This window comes from Leptonychotes weddellii, chromosome 6 (assembly GCF_054177405.1).
Source record: "Leptonychotes weddellii isolate Sample4059 chromosome 6, ASM5417740v2, whole genome shotgun sequence".
In the NCBI taxonomy this organism is placed as follows: Eukaryota; Metazoa; Chordata; class Mammalia; order Carnivora; family Phocidae; genus Leptonychotes; species Leptonychotes weddellii.
Window position 1 is genome coordinate 60,323,755 of NC_138374.1, and position 15,113 is coordinate 60,338,867.

Sequence of the window (15,113 nt, forward strand, 5' to 3'; positions counted from 1 at the left end):
ATCAAGAAAAAAAGGCTAAGAAACTTTCTGAAGGTCACACCCAGGTACACTGGTCCACTAAAACACAGACTTGATCATAACTTTATAGAATGGTTTCCCTCCTCAATATCTTACTAACACATTAACAGTGCCCCAGTATAAAAGGGGATTATGACTGAGAGAGCTACAAGACTCTATTTAAGAAGGAATTTCTAAGGAAACTCAAAGACAAAAGGGAAGGCAAAAGCAAGGACACTAGAGAAAATTGAGCTGCTGACACAGCTCTAAGAAACATTAAACACAGCCTAACTCCTTGCCAGGTAAACATAACACCTCACACTAAAGTGTGGTTTACCTCAGTACTTATTACCCAACATATCTTATCAGGATTTCAAGAAAAAATTTACAAAGTATACTAAAAGGCAAGAAAAAAACTCAGTCTGAAGAGACAAAACAAGTGTCAGAACCTAACTCACAAATGGTAGAAATTTTGGAATTATCAGACCAGGAATTTAAAATAACTATAACTAATATACTAAAGGCTGTAAAGGAAAAAGTGGACAACATGCAAGAACAGATGGGTAATGTAATTAGAAAGGTGGATAGGAAAGAATCAAAAGGAAATGCTAAGGGGGAGGCAAGATGGCAGCAGAGTAGTGGACCTCCTTTTATCTGATCCCTCAAATTTAGTTGGATATCTATGAAGCCATTCTGAACACACACAAATTCAGCCTGAGATGTAAGAAAATATATCTGGAACTCTATAAGCAGAAAAACGACTGCTTTTTGCAAGGTAAGAGGTGCAGAATTGTGAATCTGCAGGGAAATATCAAAAGATAAACAGAGGGGAGAGGGAGACTCCATAAGCTGGCTACCAGAAAATGATATAACCCTAGAGCACAAAATCAGAGCCCTTAGAAATCTGCTCTAGTAAGAGACATCCCACTCTGAAAGGGGCTCTAGAAATGAAAAGGCAGAATTCTAGGTAGGGCATTGTGGTCTCAGGATATGAGGACCCACAGAGTGAAAGGGGGTGCCTGAAATGGTAGTGCCTGAGCAGTGGAGCCAGGAAGCAAGTTATGGTCAGTGAGTCCAGGAAGGGGCTCCCAGCTCTGATCGCCATAAAGCACGAGCCAGGCTGGTTGGTAATTGCTCTTTTCCTGAGCAGCCTGAAAAAGTCTGGAACATGTGACCAACCAGACGGTAGTGGCCTGGAAAAGACATTGGAGTGGCACCAGACATGATCCAGGAGCTTCAGGTGTTTATGTGAGCCCATGGCCGCTCATGGTTTTAGAATAACAAAGGGTATGGCACTCCCGGGCCCCTGGGACTACCTCTGAGAGAGTTGCAGTGGGCACACACCTCGGGAGAACTGCAGTTCTTGGTGGGCATACAGAAGAGGAGACTGTTTGTGCTAGAGGGTTTATTAAAGAGGGCAGACTGCGATTTTTCTGCTCTGGGACAGAGGTTTGGGTGTGGACATTTTTACTCTGATCCTCTGAAGAGGAGTAGAAAGCCTCCAGGGAAAAAAAAGCCACACAGAGGACCAGTTTCCACTGAGCCCAACCCCCTGTCAGGGCTCCACTGAGCCCACACAGGCAGGGCTACCTGAGAAACAGTGTGGCAGGCCCCGCTCCCAGAAGACAGTCTGGAAGAACAAGTGGATTACAACCCTATGGATCCCACATGACTGTAAAATTCCAAAGTCAGGGGAAAACAGTATATTGAAATCCAGGTGTTGCCTCACAACTTGTTTAGTCTTAGATAAAATTCTCCCTTTCTTTTTCTTTTTTTCTTTTTCTTATGCTTTTTATCTTTTTTTTCTTTTTACTTTTTTCTCATTTCAACTAGATGTTTATTATATCAACTTATATTTCATAGTCCCTTTTTTAACTTATATTTTTTCAAACCTATATTTTTTATAGATATATGCTTCACTTTAGTCATTTTTTCACTCTATTCAATTTTATCCATATTTATATATATATGTTTTACTTCCCTTGCAATTTTGGGATGTAGTATCTTCTAACACAGAGACCAAAATTCACTGAGGAACAAATGGAACACCCTGCTTTGTCCACACTGAGAGATTATAGTCCCTCTTCTCCTCTGCCTTTTTTTTCTTTTCTTTTTTTTTTGATTTTTAAATTTTATTCTTGTGTTTCATTTTGGCTTTGTTTTTCAATGGTGGCTTCTGACTACTCTGGATTTTGTTAGGGTGCATCTTGCTTGGGTCATGGTTGATATTTTGGACTCTGTTCATTTGCTCAACCATCCCTCAACAGAATGACTAGGCTGGAACTCTCAACAAAGAGTCCTCTGCCACAGAACTAATGGATATGGATAGAAGCAAGATGTCAGAGATAGAATTCAGGATAACAGTCATAAAGTCAATAGCTAGGCTTGAAAAAACATTAGTGACAATGTAGAATCTCTAAGGGCAGAAATGAAATCTAATCAGGCCGAACTTAAAAATTCTATGAATAAGATGGAGACTAAACTGGATACTCTAACAGTCAGGGTAAATGAGGCAGAAGAGAGAATCAGTGATCTAGAAGATAAGCTGATGGAAAGGAAGGAAGGTGAAGAAAACAGAGATAGGCAGCTAGTAGGCTAGGAGAGATTAATGATGCCATGAAACATTCCAAGGTCAGAATTATTAGTATCCCTGAGGGGGTGGAGAGAGAGGGGGGGCCAGAAAGTATATTTGAGCAAATCATGGCTGAGGATTTCCTTAACCTGGGGAAAGAAACAGGCTTTCATGTCCAAAACGTGGAGAGGATCCCTCCAAAAATCAATAAAAACAGATCAACACCCCGACAAATCTTACAGCCAAAGAAACTATCCAGGGAGAGGAGGTTCCTTACATATGGAGGGAGGAACATCAGAATAACATCAGCCCTATCCACAGAGACCTGGAAAGCCAGGAAGGGCTGGCAAGATATATTCAGGGTATTACATGAGAACATGTAACAAAGAATACTTTATCCAGCAAGGCTGTCATGCAGAACAGATGGGGAGATAAAGAGCTTCCAGGGCAGACAGAAACTGAAAGAATATGTGACCACCAAGCCAGCCCTGCAAGAAATATTAAGGGGGATACTGTAAGAGAAGAGAGACCCCAAGAGTAACATAGACCAGAAAGTAACAGAGACAATCTACAGAAACAGGGACTTGGCAGGCAATACAATGGCACTAAATTCATATCTTTCAATGGTTACTCTAAATGTAAGTGGGCTGAATGCTTCAATCAAAAGACATGGGGTCTCAGATTGGATCCAACCATATGCAGTCTACAAGAGACTCATTTTGAACCTAAAGACACCTCAATATTGAAGGTGAGGGGATGGAGAAAAATTTATCATGCTAGTGGGCCTGAAAAGAAAGCTGGGGTAGCAATACTTATATCAGACAAATTATATTTTAAACCAAAGACTGTAGTAAGAGATGTAGAGGGACACTATATTATATTCAAAGGGTCTATCCAACAAGGACATCTAACAATTATAAATATCTATACCTCCAACTTGGGAGCAGCCAATTATATAAGCCAATTAATGCCCAAAGTAAAGAAACATATTGATAATAATACATTAATAGTAGGGGACTTCAGCACCCCACTCACAGCATTGGATAGATCATCTAAGTAGAACATCAACAAAGAAACAAGGGCTTTGAATGACACACTGGACCAGAAGGACTTCACAGATACATACAGAGCATTCCATCCTAAAGCAACAGAATACACATTCTTCTCATGTGCACATGAAAATTTCTCCAGAATAGATCACATACTGCGTCACAAATCATGTCTCAACTGATACCAAAAGATTGAGATTATTCCCTGCATATTTTCAGACCACAGTGCTTTGAAACTGGAACTCAACCACAAGGAAAAATTTGGAGGAAACTCAAACACTTGGAGGCTAAAGAATGAATGGGTCAACCAGGAAATTAAAGTAGAACTTAAACAATTCATTGAAACTAATGAAAATGAAAATACTTCAATTCAAAACTTATGGGACACTACAAAGGCAGTTCTAAGAGGGAATTACATAGCAATCCAAGGCGCTCTCAAAAAATTGGAAAAATCCCAAATACAAAAGCTAACCTTACACCTAAATGACCTGGAGAAAGAACAGCAAATAACCAAGCAGGAGAAGAGAAATAAAAAGATTAGAGCAGAGATGAATGATTTAGAAACCAGAAATACAGTAGAGCAGATCAACGAAACTAGAAGCTTGTTCCTTGAAAGAATTAATAAGAAAGATAAACCTCTGGCCAGGTTTATCCAAAAGAAAAGAGAAAGGACCCAAATTAATTAAATCATGAGTGAAAGGGGAGAGATCACAACCAATGCCAAGTAAAAACAGGTAATTGTTAGAACTTATTATGAGCAACTATATGCCAACAAATTAGGCAATCTGGAGGAAATGGGTGCATTCCTGGATACTTATAAACTACCGAGACTGATACAGAAAGAGGTGGAATATCTGAACCGACCAATAACCAGCAAGGAAATTGAAGCAGTAATCAAAAACCTGCCAAGAAACTAGAGGCCAGGGCCAGATGGCTTCCCAGGGGAATTCTACCAAACATTTAAGAAGAAATAATACCTATTCTTACTGAATCTGTTTCAAATAACAGAAATGCAAGAAAAAATTCCATACTCGTTCTATGAGGTCAGCATTACCCTGACCCCAAAACCAGACAAAGACCATATCAAAAAGGATAATTACAGACCAATATTCCTGATGAACATGGATGCCAAAATACTCACCAAGATCCTAGCCAATAGGATCCAACAGTACATTAAAAGGATTATTCACCACGACCAGGTGGGATTTATTCCTGGGATGCAAGGGTGGTTCAACATTCACAAATCAATCAACATGATAGAGCACATTAATAAAAGAAAGACAAGAAACATATGATCCTCTCAATTGATGCAGAAAAAGCATTTGACAAAATACAGCATCCTTTCCTGATTAAAACTCTTCAGAGTGTAGGGATAGAGGGAACATTCCTCAAAATCATAAAAACCATCTATGAAAAGCCCACAGTGTGGATCACTACATCAAAAACTAATGATGTAAAGTATGATGACTAACATAACATAATAAAATTAAATTAAAAAAAAGAAAAGAAAAGCCCACAGTGAACATCATTCTCAAATGGGGAAAAGCTGAGAGCTTTTCCATAAGGTCGGGAACATGACAGGGATGCCCCCTCTCACCACTTTTGTTCAACATAATACTAGAAGTCCTAGCCTCAGCAATCAGACAACAAAAAGAAATAAAAGACGGGCGCCTGGGTGGCTCAGTCGTTAAGCATCTGCCTTCGGCTCAGGTCATGATCCCAGGGTGCTGGGATCGAGTCCCACATCGGGCTCCCTGCTTGGCAAGAGGCCTGCTTCTCCCTCTCCCACTCCTGCTGCTTATGTTCCTGCTCTCACTCTCTCTGTCTCTGTCAAATAAATAAAATCTTAAAAAAAAAAAGAAATAAAAGGCATTCAAATCAGCAAAGAAGAAGTCAAACTCTCTCTCTTTGCAGATGACATAATACTTTATGTTGGAAAACCCAAAAAATTCTACCCCCAAGCTATTAGAACTCATACAGCAATTCAGCAATGTGGCAGGATACAAAATCAATGCACAGAAATCAGTTGCTTTTCTATACACTAACAATGTGTCTGAAGAAAGAGAAATTCAGGAACCGATCCCATTTACAACAGCTCCAAAAATCATAAGATACAGAGGAATAAATCTAACCAAAGAGGTAAAAGATCTGTATTATAGAAACTACAGAATACTTGTGAAAGATATTGAGGAAGACACAAAGAAATGGAAAAATGTTCCATGCCCATGGATTGGAAGAACAAATATTGTTGAAATGTCTATGCTACCCAAAGCAATCTACACAATCATTTCAATCCCTATCAAAATACCATCAGCAGTTTTCACAGAGCTGGAAAAAACAATCCTAAAATTTATATGGAAACAGAAAAGACCCTGAATCGCCAAGGAAATGTTGAAAAAGACAAACAAAGCTGGGGGCATCATGTTTCCTGACTTCAAGCTATATTACAAAACTGTGATCACCAAGACAGCATGGTACTGGCACAAAAAGTGACACATAGATCAGTGGAACAGAATAGAGTCTCCAGAAATAGACCCTCAATTCTATGGTCAACTAACCTTTGACAAATCAGGAAAAAATATCCAATGGAAAAAAAACTGTCTCTTCAATAAATGGTGCTGGGAAAATTGGACAGCCATGCAGAAGGAAACTGGACCATTCTCTTATACCATACACAAAGATAAACTCAAAATGGATGAGAGATCTCAATGTGAGACAGGAATCCATCAAAATCCTAGAGGAGAACATAGGCAGTAACGTCTTTGACATCGGCCACAGCAACTTCTTTCAAGACACGTCTCCAAAGGCAAGGGAAACAAAAGCAAACACAAACTTTTGGGACTTCATCAAGATAAAAAGGTTCTTCACAGCAAAGGAAACAGTCAACAAAACTAGGAGGCAGCCCATGGAATGGGAGAAGATATTTGCTAATGACACTACAGGTAAAGGGCTAATATCCAAGATCTATAAAGAATTTCTCAAACTCAACACCCAAAAAACAAACAATCAAGTCAAAAAATGGTCAGAAGACATGAACTGACACTTCTCCACAGAAGACATACAAATGGCTTACAGACACATGAAAAAATGTTCATCATCATTAGCCATCAGGGAAATACAAATCAAAACCACACTGAGATACCACCTTACATCAGTTAGAATGGCAAAAATTAACAAGGCAGGAAACAACAAATGTTGGTGAGGATGTGGAGAAAGGGGAACCCTCTTACACTATTGGTGGGAATGCAAGTTGGTACAGCCACTTTGGAAAACAGTGTGGAGGTTCCTCAAAAAGTTAAAAATAGAGCTACCCTATGACCCAGCAATTGCACTACTGGGTATTTACCCCAAAGATACAGATGTAGTGAAAAGAAGGGGCACATGCACCCAATGTCCACAGCAGCAATGTCCACATAGCTAAACTGTGGAAGAAGCTGAGATGCCCTTCAACAGATGAATGGATAAAGAAGATGTGGTCCCTATATACAATGGAATATTACTCAGTCATCAGAAAGGATGAATACCCACCATTTGCAGCAACATGGATGGAACTGGAGGGGATTATGCTAAGTGAAATAAGTCAAGCAGAGAAAGACAATTATCATATGGTTTCACTCATATGTGGAACATAAGGAATAGCATGGAGGACAATAGAGGAAGGAAGGGAAAACTGAAGGGGGTTAACCAGAGAGGGAGACAAGCCATGAGAGACTATGGACTCCAGGAAACAAACTGAGGGTTTCAGAGGGGAAGGGGGAGAAGGGATGGGGTAGCTGGGTGATGGGTATTAAGGAGGGCACATGTTGTGATGAGCACTGGGTGTTATATGCAACTAATGAATCACTGAACACTATATCAAAAACTAATGAGGTACTATATTGTGGCTAACTGAACATAAAAAGAATGAAACTGGACCATCTTCTTTTTTTTTTTTTGAAGATTTTATTTATTTATTTGAGAGAGAGAATGAGATAGAGAGCATGAGAGGGGGGAGGGTCAGAGAGAGAGGCAGACTCCCTGCTGAGCAGGGAGCCCAACGCGGGACTCGATCCCGGGACTCCAGGATCATGACCTGAGCCGAAGGCAGTCGCTTAACCAACTGAGCCACCCAGGCGCCCTGGACCATCTTCTCATATCACAGACAAAGGTAAACCCAAAGTGGATGAAAGACCTAAATGTGAGACAGGAATTCATCAAAAGCCTAGAGGAGAACACAGGCAGCAACCTCTTCGACCTCTGCCACAGCAACTTCTTGCTAGACACATCTCCAAAGGCAAGGAAAACAAAAGCAAAAATGAATTATTGGGACTTCATCAGGATAACAAGCTTCTGCACAGCAAAAGAAACAGTCAACAAAACTAAAAGGCATCCTACAGAATGGGAGAAGATATTTGCAAATGACATATCAGATAAAGGGCTAGTATCCAAGATCTATAAAGAATTTATCAAACTTAACACCCAAAAAACAAATAATCCAGTCAAGAAATGGGCAGAAGACATGAACAGACTTTTATACTTTTTTCAAAGATTTTATTTATTTATTTGACAGAGAGAGACATAGTGAGAGAGGAAACACAAGCAGGGGGAGTGGGAGAGGGAGAAGCAGGCTTCCCGTTGAGCAGGTAGCCTGATGGGCTCGATCCCAGGACCCTGGGATCATGACCTGAGCTGGAGGCAGACGCTTAATGACTGAGCCACCCAGGCACCCCAGACTTTTCTACTTTTCTCCAAAGAAGACATACAAATGGCTAACAGACACATGAAAAAATGCTCCACATCACTTGGCATCAGGGAAATACAAATCAAAAGCACAATGAAATTCCACCTCACACCATCAATTACTAAAATTGATAAGTCAGGAAACAACAGATGTTTGCAAGGATGTGGAGAAAGGGGAACTCTCTTACATTGTTGGTGGGAATGCAAGGTAGTACAGTCACTCTGGAAAACAGTATGGAGGTTCCTCAAGAAGTTAAAAACAGAGCTACCCTGAGACCTAGCAATTGCACTACTAGGTATTTTCCCAAAGGATGCAAACATAGTGATCTGAAGGGGCACTTGTACCCCAATGTTTATGACAGCAATGTCCACAATAGCCAAACTATGGAAAGAGCTCAGATGTCCATTGATAGATGAATGGATAAAGAAGATGTGTGTGTGTATATATATATATATATATGAATATTACTCAGTCATCAAAAAGAATGAAACCTTGTCATTTGCAATGATATGGTTGGAACTAGAGGGTATTATGCTAAGTTAAGTCAGTCAGAGAAACATAAATATCATATGATTTCACTCATATGTGGAATTTAAGAAACAAAACAGATGAACTTAGGGGAAGGGAAGGAAAAATAAGATAAAAACAGAGAGGGAGACAAACCATAAGAGACTCTTAACTATAGGGAACAAACTGAGGGTTGCTGGAAGGGAGGTGGGGGGGATAGGGTAACTGGGTGATGGGAATTAGGCGGGGCATGTGATGTAATGAGCACTGGGTGTTATATGCGACTGATGAACAACTGAACTCTACTTCTGAAATTAATGATACAGTATATGTTAATTAATTGAATTTAAATAAAATTGAAAAATAATTACCCTTAATGTAGATGGACTAAATGCTCCTATCAAAAGACATACGGTGATAGAATGGAGAAATGTTATGCCATCAGTTACCAAGACAGGTACTCTTCTCATTTTTCCCTTTCAAGATTTCTTAAATCACAGGCTCTCAAGTGTTTGCCTCTTTCTTTATGTTGATCCATTCTCTTTTCCTGCAGGTTAGTGTCCACTATTTACACATCTGTCTGTACCAAAACAATGAGCTCAAAGTCACATGGCTCTTTAGTTGAATTAATGTTCTACCCACTGAGTACAGTTGGGATATCTATTAATCGAAATTCTTTAGGAAGTATTTTGATTAGCTGCTGGCTAGACAATGGATTGCCAGGTCTTGGTCCTTTTGTCTCCTACTGATCCAGTCAATTACAGCAATTCTATAATGGATAACATGTACTGGATACTATAATGGATAACACTGTTTCAGGGTTGAGGACAAGGAAGGTATATTTACAGACTAGAATAAGTCACAGTAATGTGACCAGCTAAGGGGAGGTAAGTGGTTTTGAAAAGACCAACTTTTTTTTTACCAAGTCACCCTTCTTGTTTAATATAGAAATAAAGTCAGCTGTGTGCATTAAGAAAAACACTTCATCATATCTTTAGTCCACTTTGACTCACTGACATTTTAGGACCTTTCAGTTTTATTAAATTGCCTAGAATCTCCTTGTTTCTCTGTTTTATTCTTGGCTTTCTTTCTGCTTGGTTCCTAGCCCTCACTTTTTCTCTCATATAGATACCACTGCAACCCATTTGGCTCGAAGGCAGATCTGTTGGTTTTTCTGGACCCTTGACATCTTTCAGCATTGCCCCCTGCCTCTTTCTCCATCTAGTGCCTCGTGGGTGTTATCACACTTTAACTCCGGTATTTAGACCCAAACTCCCGTATTAGATTATTTGATGACTTTTGGACTCCCCTTTGAGGTGTTATTTGAATGTTTAGTTTACCTATGTAATTCTTCAATTTCTTCTAAGAAACAGTAGATGGGAACTTTTTACTGGCAGAGCAGTTAGTTTCTTATAACTGTTATGTCTCAAAAGTAGGAGATATATTATTTTGTGAAACATCAATAAGAACTAAATTAGCACTTATATATCAGCAGGAAGCAAATAGGACTATTACAGTGAGAAGTCTAGTTCAGCAAAGTTGTCTTGTTGGGCAAGCACCCTAACAGAAAGGACATCTTTTGAAGCTAAAAATATTAGTTAACTGCACTTATAAGTCTCTTTTTTGATTTTTGACATTTTGTTTTGGCTACCTTTTGAGGCCTATATTAGATTCTTATTTGAGGTGCAAAGAAATCACTCACTTCAGAATTATATAGCAGGCTTATTGATAAACTCACCCTCAGTCTTTCTATTCAAGGAGGGTTTAATAATAATTGAGTCTTTCAGTAGCAATATCAAAGTGGTGATGCTCTTCCTCTCTTGCCCAAGGTCTATGCCTTGACACAAGATATTGTATCACATCCTAATCCTCAACACACTGAGCAAGTATTCAGTTTCCATGGCAGCCTGAATAAATCACTTTATCAGCCTTCAGAGTCATAGTTGAGAGCACAATTCCTTATGGAAGTCTCAGTGTTCACCCATTCTGCACAAAATGATTTAAATTGGAGTCAGATGGTGAAATTTGGAGACTGATGTGAACAATGGTGAGGTATCTTCTACATTCCTTAGGTGGTCTTTTTCTACCCATGCTCAAGGAACTTGGCTAGAACATGGTGGGCCAGGCATGGGAAGGAACACAGTTAAATTGTGATGTCACCTTTGGTTAGCCACTTGGCCTCTTTGGTGCTCCATTTCCTCAGTAGAATGAAAGTGTTGGGTTAACAGTTCCTAGCTCAGGCAGTAAATTGCTCCGCGGTATTGTAATTGATTGCAAAGTGTGTCACAGTAATTTGTTACAGATTACACTTAAAATAGTGATGTTTGGGAAATAATGTTGGTTTCAAAGAGTGAATTCAAAGATTTTCCTACTACTGTCCCTCTCATTTGCTTGGAGTGAGGTATGCTTTCATGAGTGAAAGACTGGAAGGTGTATGAGTTCCCTAGGCCTGTCGTACCAAAGTATCACACACAAACTGGATGGCTTAAAACAACAGAAATTTATTCTCTCACAGTTCTGGAGGCTAGAAGTCCAAAATCAAGGTGTTGGCAGGGTCATATTCCCTCCGAAGCCTCTAGGCTGCAGTCTGGTGAATCATGAACCCTGAATGACATTAGTAACATCAGCAGGCAGTGGTGAACTATCCAGGCACTTGAGAACAATGAGCTAATGTAGGTGTTTGCTTTTATGGAGACACAGATATCTCTTAAAAAGTAGTAAAACTTTCTGTGTAGTTGAGGATATTTTCTCTGACTTCTGGGTTGCTTTTTGGGAGTCTTTCATTTGGCTTTTGGGGCCCAACTCTCATAGAGCTGTTTAGATAGACCTTACTGAAATCCCATCTTAAAGTTCAGAGAGCGATTTCTCTTTAAGATCCATTACGAAGTGAAACACTCCTACTTGCAATAGTTTTTGTTTCGAATTTAATGTCTAATACCATAGACTAAATGAGTTTTCCTCTGTGCTTAGAGGAATCAGCAAACTGCATTTCAACTCTTTAAGAAAGTTGGAGGAATTACTTAATTTTATTTAAAATGCCCGACAAAATTCAGTCTCGATTTCCATCAGGGCTGCAGTGGGGTTGCGGGATCGTGGGCGGGTAACCCGGTGAACCGGGGAGGGTGGTGCCGGCCAGGGAGCAGAGGCCGGGGTTTCAACCTACACCAGGCACAGCCTATCTGTGCCTACCATGGAAACCAGAGCACTGCCAGTAGGAACTGCGGCTGCAAGGTCATGACCTGTCTTCTCTCCCCCGGACCCTTTCCTGAGAACTGATAGCACGACTACGCCTTGAATCAGCCCCCCGCTGACCGTTGAGAGTTTTTGGAGGACTCAGTCCTACAGAAAGACGCAGCCCTCGCTCCTTGCTGGCCGCTGTCCCTCCGCCCTGGTGACCGCAGCCTGGGTGCCCTCCCAGTTCGGTTCCGGCAGCCTGGGCCATCGGCCTCTCACAGATCACCAGCAGCCTGTACATCAGCAATGGTGTGGCCGTCAGCAACAAGCTCAAGCTGTCCAGCAGCCAGATCACCACAGTCATCAACGTCTCGGTGGAGGCAGAGAACACCTTATACGAAGACATCCAGTACGTGCAGGTGCCTGTGACCGACGCACCCATCTCATGCCCCTGCGACTTCGAGGGCCCCGTTGCTGAGTGCTCCCATCATGTGGAGGTGAAACAAGGTCACCATCTCCGCTCTGCTCCTTTGCCGCCCTCCACCCGGCACCTCTGGAAGCCTACCAGCCACAGTCCTGCTGACTCCCACGGCTGAACCAGGTGGTGCTGCTGTCCAGCTTCCTGCCCAACAACGGCTTTCAGGAACAGCTGAGCCACTAACAGCCACGGACAGTTGCAGCTGTTTGGCAAGAACACTGTGCACATGGTCAGCTCCTCTATGGGCATGATCCCTGGTGCCTATGAGAAGGAGGTCGGTTTGATGGCAGCCAAACGGTGAGCCATCCTGGCTAGCCCCTGCCCCTGGGGTCAGAGGTGCGGATCTGCTGTTGATCCTACACCAAAATCTGAACTTGAACATTCTACTTTTGTTGATACAGAAAATCAGATGATGGCTTTTAGAAGGACAAGAAAAAAGGAAGGGATACTGCAGTTTTTAACCTTATAATCCACTTCTTTGAAGAATAAAACTCACTAAACCTAAGATGGTGAAAATGTTTCCTACCAGTGAATGCCAGGGCATGACTGCTGGGGCCTAGCCACAGAAAAGGTGTTGTCCACTCAAAGTTCAATGCATGTGGCAGGCCTGGAATTCCACAGCCCTCCCCCAGGCTGACTATGCAGGAGCAAGTCAGCAAGAATCCCATCTTATTCTTTGGAACCTAAAGCCAGCACCTTCTTTATGTCTCACAGCTTACTTCATTCACCAATTTACTTCATAAGTGACCTTCAAATGGTACTCCAGGAGCCCTTGGAGCCTCAGGCCACCCTTGCCCTCAACTTCAACCATAGTGACTTAACTCTGGGTTTATAGAATGGACTTAAGCAAAAAAGAGTTTTTAAAGAAAGTATTTCCTTATACGAAATTTTAAAAAGTTTTGAGTGCTATTCCCGATGGCAAAATCTCAGGGTGACTTGGGTGACCTCCCACCAGCCTTTGATGAAAAGTGTATTAGTCCCTTTCTCTGGGGCATGTGTGGAGAGGGCAGGCTTGATGTCAGGCCTCAAGGTTTCCTTGCACAGGCCTTGGCTCAGAAGGTTGGAGCTGTGGGCCCAGCTCTGTCATCTTTGTCATCTCCTCTTCATGTGATTTGGAGATTTTTGGAGCTATAGTTTCCTTAGCAATCAAAGCAATGACAGCCCTTCCCTCACAGGGTTGTTGTGAGGATTAGCAATCATTGGCAGCATGCCTGGCACAAGGCACTTGCTTAAAGTAACGTATGACTCTTGCAGTTAATGATGTTCTCAGGCCCTTCTGGTCTGTGGCCAGCATACTCATCCATATAACAGTGTTTCCCCCATCTGTGCATGGTTCTTTATTGTTTACAAAGTACTCTTCTAGAAAATCATCACATGGGAGGTAAAAATTTTAACGTCATTTCAGACCCTATAGAAGGGGAAGCCTAGACTCTGCAGCTTTTTCAGAGTCCCCATTGTGTTTAATCCATGTGTATCCAAGGGTTGTGGGTAAAGAGCATGATTCCGGCTCCCCCTCAAATGTCTTGTTTAGAATCACTGACTACCAGAATTAGTGCACCAGTCTGGCTAACCACTAAGATCCATGGAGGCATGTGCCTAAGGTACGAACCAGTTGGTCCCACCAACTAGGCCCTGGAATCTGGGATTGTTCACACTCCCAGGTACCTGGAGATGTGGCTTGGGATCAGCTGTTCTAATCAAGAGGTCTGCAGACAAACAATATCCGAGACAAAGAAAAGTACAACTACTCCAACTGATGCAGTGCTGTGGGCCCAGAGCCCAGTGGAGGCTGAATATTCTTTCCCTGAAAACATACCTCTGCCCCACTTCTACAAAGGGAGTGCCTAGGGATGCAACTGGGGAGAAAAATGAATGAAAAAAAATCACTGCTCTGGACTGATCTTCTCATTTTATAGATGGGAAAACCGGCCCACAGAATATCAGGGTTGATATGGCAGAGCCCCCCAACACTGCCTTTCTGGCAGAAACCCAGATGGAAAATGTCTTTTATTTTATTTTATTTTATTATTGTTTTTAATGTTTGTTTGTTTATTTATTTATTATGTTATGTTAGTCACCATACAGCACTTCATTAGTTTTTGATGTAATATTCTATGATTCACTGTGTATAACACCCAGTGCTCCATGCAATATGTGACCTCCTTAATACCTATCAGTGGGCTAACCCATCCCCCCCAGCCCCTCCCCCCCTTCATTTTTCCCTTCCTTCTCCTAATGTCCTCCATGCTATTCCTTATGTTCCACATATAAGTGAAATCATATGATAATTATCTTTCTCTGCTTGACTTATTTCACTTAGCATAATCCCCTCCAGTTCCATCCATGTTGATGCAAATGGTGGGTATTCATCCTTTCTGATGGCTGAGTAATATTCCATGGCCTTTTAAAGTACTTTTTAAGGGCACCTGGGTGGCACAGTTGATCAAGTGCCCAACTTTTGGTTTCAGCTGAGGTTGTGATCTCAGGGTTGTGAGATTGAGCCCCACCTTGGGCTCTGCGCTCAATGCGGAGTCTACTTAAAATTCTTTCTCTCTCTCCTTCTGCTCCTCCCCCATCTCTAAAATAAATAAATAGTACCCATCCTTCTCCTAATGT

At 41.4% G+C, this 15,113-nt stretch overlaps 1 pseudogene; it reads left to right on the top strand.

The window, feature by feature from the left end:
- Positions 1-457: 457 nt before the first annotated feature.
- Positions 458-13,110, top strand: LOC102729267 (dual specificity protein phosphatase 18-like; annotated as a pseudogene).
- Positions 13,111-15,113: the final 2,003 nt, after the last annotated feature.